General features: G+C 41.7%; 1 long non-coding RNA gene across 1 annotated transcript in view; it reads right to left on the minus strand.

The window, feature by feature from the left end:
• LOC125881558 (uncharacterized) overlaps positions 1–6929 on the minus strand; it is a 47179-nt gene extending 40250 nt beyond the window's left edge. The window contains exon 1 of the long non-coding RNA XR_007448244.1: positions 6831–6929. This is a non-coding gene — a long non-coding RNA (uncharacterized LOC125881558). The remainder of the gene's footprint in view (positions 1–6830) is intronic.
• Positions 6930–7988: the final 1059 nt, after the last annotated feature.

A 7988-nucleotide genomic window follows, 5' to 3' on the forward strand; every position in this document is an offset into this window, starting at 1 on the left:
ACACACACACACACACACACAGAAGCAAACGCATACTTTTTGACTTGACGCTGACAAGGGAGTTCTTAACCTAATCCTGGTTAACATTTGGGAAATAAGCCGTCCTGCAGCCTTTACTGCAGAGTAAAACAATTGCATGAAGTGCAGAAGGGAAACATTTCTCATCTGACAGTCTAACACTTTAAATTTCAGATTTTCAAACAACGTTACTGTCATGACTGACATTCCAGTAACTGTTGGTGCTTGCATATGCCGCAGTTTGACTGACATAATATCATGTGCATAAATATACATAATGTATACAGTTAGTACATACTACATCATATTGACGACATGTATCATGCATAAAATACAGACGTACATATTGCACATGCATGCATATGGAGCCCTTATTAAATAATAACATATACTCAAGCTGATAAGAGAGCGCCTTCTGTCTTCAGTGTGCATGCGGATAAGCCTGCCAGGCTGTCTGCCACTTACAAATTCACAAACTTCATGCAGAGAAAGCAAGAGAAGTGGTGGAGCATGGTGTGTGTCTGTGTTGTGTAGTGGGTGACCAGGAACCACATGAGGTCATACTGTACTTAAATTACATTCCAAGCTTATTGGTAGCCCCTTCAGCGGCGGCAACTGTGCCAAACAAATACAACAAGGTTTAGAACTAGAAAAAGCATTTCCTGCAGAAAATGCGTGGGAATGATGAGGTTGAAACCTTGGCTGAAAATGCAAATGTAGTAGTAATGGTAGCAGTATTAGTAATAGCAGTAGTAGCAGAAGCAGTTGAAATAAGTCCCTAATCCACTGAGCAGTTCAGTTCAGTATGCTTTTTTTCATTTCCACTGTGAAAAGTTGTGGATGGTACCAATGGAGCCGTTCCATATCATCCCCATTTTTGGTCCCCCTTCTGTTGGGGTACCTAGTGTAGCACACAGATCTGGTACTAAAAGGTGGAGCTGTGCTCTGCTGACAGACAGTCACTCTGCTCAGGGCTGAGTTGTGGCTGGTTTTGAGGCTCATGTAACCACTGTTCATACCGTGGAGAGTTTATTAGTAGACTGTAACTATAAAATGAAACCATGTTCATTCACTGGGCCGACTGCCGGCGACTTTTAAGGTGGTAGGTTACTCAATGTATGAGTTGACAATGTGAATCAACTGACACATTGTGAGGACTCTGACTTTTACTTTAGTTTTTATATGTCATATAATTTTAGTAATGAGTGGATCTATAAGTGTTAGACAGGATTATGTCAACTGCATGTATTCTAACCCTCACTCGGTCAAAAAAAAACAAAAAAAACAGCAAGACTAAATCCCCAAGCTTGCCTTAGGAGGACTAAATGCACAAACCCGCTATTTTTTAATATCATTTTTCACCGATATACAGGAAATACAGTGAGTGCTGCATGGAGCAGTGAGTGACAACAACCACGCCCACACTGAAGATTACTGTTTGCAGTGGAAACATTAGGGTCCAGGTACCATGTCTGAAGGGTTACTTTTGATTCCAAAGGTACCATACTGAAAGTGTTTGTTGGAAACAGGGCTTTAGTGGTAGTAGCAGTATTAAAAGTAGTGGTAGTAGCAGTAGTAGTAGATTCAGAAGCATCCACACTTAATACCAAAAAGGTAGTCTGGCAATGAAAAGAAGTCAGAGGGCAACAAAACTGACAATACTGTGGTTCAGGCACCGACACTGTCAAACATTGCTGAGGGTTTATTTTTGTTCAGTTTTAGCTGTAAGTGTTAAAGGAGGAAAAAATGAAAGTAAAGGGAGGGCTGGACAAAGTCTGAGGTGAGGTATAGCCTGAAGTTTTCATTATACAATAGATAAGGAGTGATTCTGCTGTCTCGTAGCTGACAGGAGGATCATTTCAAAACTGAGGACCCAGGAGGGCGAATAGTCCAGACAGAGCGCAGTGATAACCAGGTCGCCACAGGGAAGAGAATGCTGAGCACCTATTAACTACAGAGTGCAAAGCTGGAATATAAGGTTGAACCATTGCCTGGAGGTAGGGGGTACAGTTGCTGTCGGATCCTTTATATTGTTGTCAGCACTAAGGTGACTTGGAGGAATTTAGAAAGGTGGACTGCAGTGTAATGGGCGAATTGCTCGGCACAGGCAGAAGTGCTCAGGGAGCTGAGCCAACAGGGGGTCTAGTCAAGAAATGTCTGGGGCTTGGACGAGGACTTGAGCTGAATCCCTGGTGAGAAAAGGCTGGATTTGACAGATGTTATAAATCTTCTGAATCGCGTCGTGGCAGAGTGAGGTTTAAAAGGTCGCTGGTGGTCTCACTGGGATCCTCAGCAGTGGGGGGGACTGGGGTCAGGGGAGTGTTATTACTGAGGTTGTAGGGGTCTTGCAGAGATTTGCAGCAGAAAAAAGAGAGCACTTTAAAAGAAAAAAGTCACATGTGGAAAGAAATTAAATGGCATACATGTATTTATATGTATTCATAAATATAAGTGACCGACATGTATGAGAGACCAGAATTACAAGAGCAATTGAAAAACTGACAGCCATATAGAAAAACTCCTCTTAAAGAGTCTCAACCGCTAAAAGGAAAAGACATTACAATCTGTAGACTCTGAGTAACATGTGTCATTATTTCAAAAGGTGACAGCAGTCACAAGGTGTAAAAAGCCTGTCTTTATACACCAAGCACTGGGAATTCACTATAAATACATGTCCACTAGTGCAGTACCTTTGAAGGTGACGGAGTCCTTGAGTCCTGAAAGAGTGACTTTGAGTCTGGATTGAGGATGCAGCAATGTTTGTAATTGTTTTTCAATGATGAGCGTCTGTTTGCTGTACAAAGCTGATGATGCATCTGTCTCTGCCAGATTTCAGTCTGAAGGGAAAAGTGTAAAGAGACTCAACTTTTTGGAACTGATGAATATGTTTTGGAGTTTCCATCATCCCTTTACTTTACAGGATCAAGGCATTGCTTGTGTGTGTGTGTGTGTGTATGTGTGTGTGTATGTATTCCAAAACAAACCAAGAAATATACAGACTTGGCGTACGCACATAAACAACATGTACACCTTTTTCCTACTTCCCTGTGTAAATTGGTCAGAGAGACTCAAGAAATTGGTCCAGCATTGAGGTGAGCAGCGGCTGGCAACCACTACTGCTGCTATAACACTGCAAATTTCCCCGCTGTGGGAATAACAAATAATTATCTTATTAGAAAAGGCCGTGTATAGGGGTTCTTCAAATAACTGACATTACCAATGTATTGCCATAGGTATCTCCTTGATGTATAGGAAGGGCAAATGTAGGTATAAAACATAAAATAGATCATATTATGCTGAAGCATAAATATTTTTCTGTCACTGTGGCATAGATAGTGTCAACTTGTTGATGTCACTTATTTTATCACTATGAATGTCAGCTGATGAAAATGGGTAATCAGCCTATATACATTTGTCACAATCAGTGCTGAATCAGTTGATATTTTGCACCTCCTAATCATTTATTGATTGATTGTTTTTGCCATTATCCTGCCGGGCTTTTATGTGTAACCTTATGCCATGTCAACATAGTAACTTTAGCTAATAGCATTAGCCTACTTCCACTCGTCTAAAGCAGGTAAATCTACTGTTGGAGCAGCAGTTTTCTTTAGGAAAATAAGATCTCAGCTTCTCCTCCTCTTTGATAGGTAGTAGTCATCCCGGTCAAAATGTGTGCAATGTATGCACATCAGTCTTAGGATCCATTTGTAGCACAACTAGCCAAATCCTCAGCACATCCATATCCAACAAAGAGAGTCTATGACTGCTGCTTGAAGTGTAGCTCCTCATTTTGTCAGCACAGTTTGGAAATGCATAGAAACAGGAACCAGTCTTTACAATATAGGCATCTTTCCTCCGAGGGTCACACCATCAGCTTCATATACTCTAGCTCACATAAATACAGCTGGTGGTCAAATTCAAAAGCCTCATCCACATGATTGAAATCTGGTAAATAATCGTCCATGCTATTGAATATATTTTAGATAACACTAAACTACTAAAATACTTTACAGTAAAGTACTCTGGGTATTAAACTCTCTGCAGACCTCACACGTTTCCACTGTTACAAGTGACATCTCGTGATATTTCAGAAGGAGACTTCTGCTTAACGAGGCAATAACAAAAAGCCCAGACAAAGTAAAAGATAAAGAGACACTTCAGACACTTATAACAACAATCTGAGCCTGTCTGTGGTGAAAATAACCCCCTTTAACGGACATACAGTGATGGTGTTCAATTGCCCCATGCGCTTCCATTACAGCCTGTTGCGCAGCTGCTGGCTGCTGCCTGCTCCTTCAATACTGGACCAATTTCAAAAACTGTTCACATCAGTCTGTTTGACCACTTTACACAAGGAAATAGGGTCCAGGTTGAAAAATGCCGAAGCTATCCTTTAACTGTCATCTATGAGAAAGAATGTGCAATGATGTCTGCTTCAGACCAGGCGAACACACAGTTATAGCTCAGATAGCTGCTGGTGAGATGACAACGAGGAGACTGAATGTAAGTTGAGAGATGGGCACCATTTATTTAGGGTGTTTGCCAATGTTACTGATTGGGTTATTAGTTTTTGCAGGCCACACAGGGCTCTGTAAAATGACAATTAAAGGCACATTTATAAAATATATTTTTAAATTATTTATGACTGATGAAGCCATTCATCTATGGCTAAATGTGGGAGGGGAACTGAATCTCCTGCATGTGTGCCAACTCCACAGTGACTGAGATTTATAAAGCAGAATCAGGCGTATGCGTGGCTTGATAAATCTGACAAAAACAATTCATATGCACATCTGCTGTCTTTGTGTGTAGGCTACGTGCTGTTTTAGATGTGAGAGCTTTGTAGTTAGCACTGTTGTCTGACGCTTATCGTTCCTTATCACCTAAACTGTCAGGGTTTATGCTCTCTATATACCTGCAAGTGCTGAAATCACTTCCCACAATCCAAAACACCCTTAAAGAAAAGAAATATATGAATATATATGTATGAATTTAAGCTCATGTAACGGAGCTGGGTAGATGGATCAACCAGGTCTTGTTAAAGGTGAAATTATCAACTACAACTCCTTTAAAATACCTGATGTTTATAATAGCTACTACTAGACCAAAGTGGGGCTGCAACCAATTGCAAAAAGGGGGTTGAAGCAAAGGTCTAATGATTCCACATATGGTGAGCACAAGGGCACACTTAAGGCACTTGACACATTGCACCCCCCGTGTGCCAGTCTGGCTGTGACCACTCACTACAAGGAAACAATTACAGTTCATCCAGACAGCAGCTTTAAAGAATAACTTTGCTGTTTTTCAACATGAACGTCATCTATCCAAATTTGGGGTATAGTGTGACATAAAACAACATTTTTAGATGGTGCTCTCTGTGTCTCTGAGGGCTGCTTCTTCCATTCCGTTCTTCCGTGACCTGCTGATGACCGCTGGTGCTCGGAAGAACTACAGCTATTTCGGCTTGTGTTTCTCGTCCCCACCTCTGGGTATCAGGGGGTGTGCTCTAGATGCATCCAAAAACAAATCTTCCTTCTTGTTTGTTGGAGGCAGTCGCCAACTACAAACTCAGAGAGGGCCTGCGTGTGCATTACTATGCAGGAAAGTTTTACTCCTCGCTCGGACAAAGGTGTATGTATTTTGACGACTGGCTGAGTGCACTGCCATTTTATTTTGCTTCTACCTCCACAGGATGAAGTGCTTGAATGTACTGGCAATCACCAGCTTTAGGGCTAACTATGGCCGGTTGGAAAATGACTGGAGACCTTTTTCAAGATCGCAAAGATAAACTGGGGAACAAAAACAACCAAAGCTAGCAGGGCTGAGAGAGCAGATAATCACTGAGTGAGTATTTTTGTCACCAAACGCTATGTTTTGTCCGTCAAACTGATAGCTGTTGGCTGTGGTGGTGATACACACCTTTCAGGCTCTATACAGTAAGCCATGCTTGTTGTTGACAACACTACAGTGATAGTAGGTTTGGGAAGTATTTTGGGGTTGAGCGTCAGGAGCTCGGGCACATTGTTTCCTGGTGCATGTAGGCACTGAAATAATGCCTGTGCAAGATGGAAAACTCAGAAAAACTCAGCTTCTCTGTCAATACAACACACACTGAGAAATCCATTGCTTCAACAGACTGCATTTACCATCAACACTGATTGGATAGCCACTTAAACTGTGGCAAATTCCTCCTATAATTTAGAAGTCGCTCTGCAATGATGTAAAAAGAAAAATTCTACTCACAAATAAATATATCTGGAAATTAAAAGTAGTCCAAAAGAACAAACTGTTAAAGCCAACATTCACTTGAATGTCAAACAGAATTAAAACAGTAACCAGTCCAAAGAACAAAGGCAGTAATAGCTCCAAACAAGTTACCTCAGGTATGAAAACAATAAAAGCAAAGCAGTTACAAGGGAGCCAGTACGCTAATAGTCAAACCAAGGCATTAGTGGCAATCTCTGTCCTCAAGGGAAATAAGAACCTGTTGCATCTGTCACAAATATTCCAATAAACATAAAGACATTAGGCCAATCATCATTTTAGGAGAGTATCTTGGCTGCCTGAAACTCTCCCACTGTCAGTAGCCTGTGGGAAGATTTCTAAACCAACAACCAGGACAGAATAAGCTATGCTACAGAGTCATTAAACCAGCAGGAAACTTAACAATGCTCTCCCACAGCTGCTACCGTGCCTGCAAGTCTAAACTGAGGACACATTTAACATGCACGCCACGCTGCAGACCGAGCCATGGAAAAACTGAGCGACCTGAGTAAACAAACAACAGCTCACACTGCAACTCACCAACGTACCTGGACCAGGGACAGGGCAGGGACACCACAGCACCAGCAGGAGATGAGAGCTTCCTGAAGGTAGGCCTGGTCATGACACCACTTTGCAGCACGTGAGGCACCGAAGTGGGCGTGTATATTTTACGTGTGGCAACGCGCTGTTTGTTCCAATACCCACACTACCATGCCACTGTGCCAGAAATCGATTCAGTATGTCCCAATACATTGTATGTCAAATGCAGTATGCCAAAAATACCAGGATATTGAGGTGACTGATGACCCGTCAATTAATAGGAATATTAATTAATATAACCAACACTTAAAGGGTTTAGCCTAAATAACAATGGCAGAGAAATGTATAGCCTATGTAATTTTACCAGCATGAATATAATACGTAAGAATCTATAATGTATGCAGTCATTACTTATTGCAAAATATCAATATCAGAGTTGTCCGAGCTGTCTCTAAATGAAATCATTTAGTTTCATCTCTATGGTAACGGATATATGAGCAAAAAGGTCAAGGTTCAGGGTGTAACATTAGGCTTGTTCGAGATGAGCCAGGCCTTGCGCAGACCGCCGCACAATGCATGCCGGTTAGTTTTGTGTCCGACTTCATCCAGTCTTGCTCTGACGTATTACAAAAGTAGACAGCGATAATCTTGCGATAGCAAGGCGGCCGCAGTTTTAGAGCCAAGCCATAAATTAATCTATCATAATTAAAACAACTGGAGACAGAGAACAAACTTATAAGTCTGACAATATTTTGATAAATCGACATCATAATGGACAGGATGTGAGTGTTTCTGCGACTTCCTGTACAGACTGAAGGCTGCTGGAAACTGCCGGGAAAACTGTCAGCTTTTTGTCACCGCCCCCGCTGCAGCCGCCTGATCTCGTCTACTCTCCAGGCAGGGTGCAGTTCATCTCGAGCGAGCCTGTTATGAGGAACAGTATGTACTTTTAAGGGCAGCTACAGTACCTACAAAAAGTAAAATGAAAAAGTATGCGATTCAGATGCACCCATGTCTCCTTAATGTGAGACGTGTAAATGTATCGCACCTTTCCAGCCCTTTAGTTTTGACACTTTTTGCAAACATTCAGTTTCTCTGTGACTCTCTGTTATAGTATATGCACGCTTGACAACTCTTCTCCTCATTGCATTATCAACAGTTTGCAT

The sequence above is a fragment of the Epinephelus fuscoguttatus genome, linkage group LG21 (assembly GCF_011397635.1).
Source record: "Epinephelus fuscoguttatus linkage group LG21, E.fuscoguttatus.final_Chr_v1".
NCBI lineage: Eukaryota > Metazoa > Chordata > Actinopteri > Perciformes > Serranidae > Epinephelus > Epinephelus fuscoguttatus.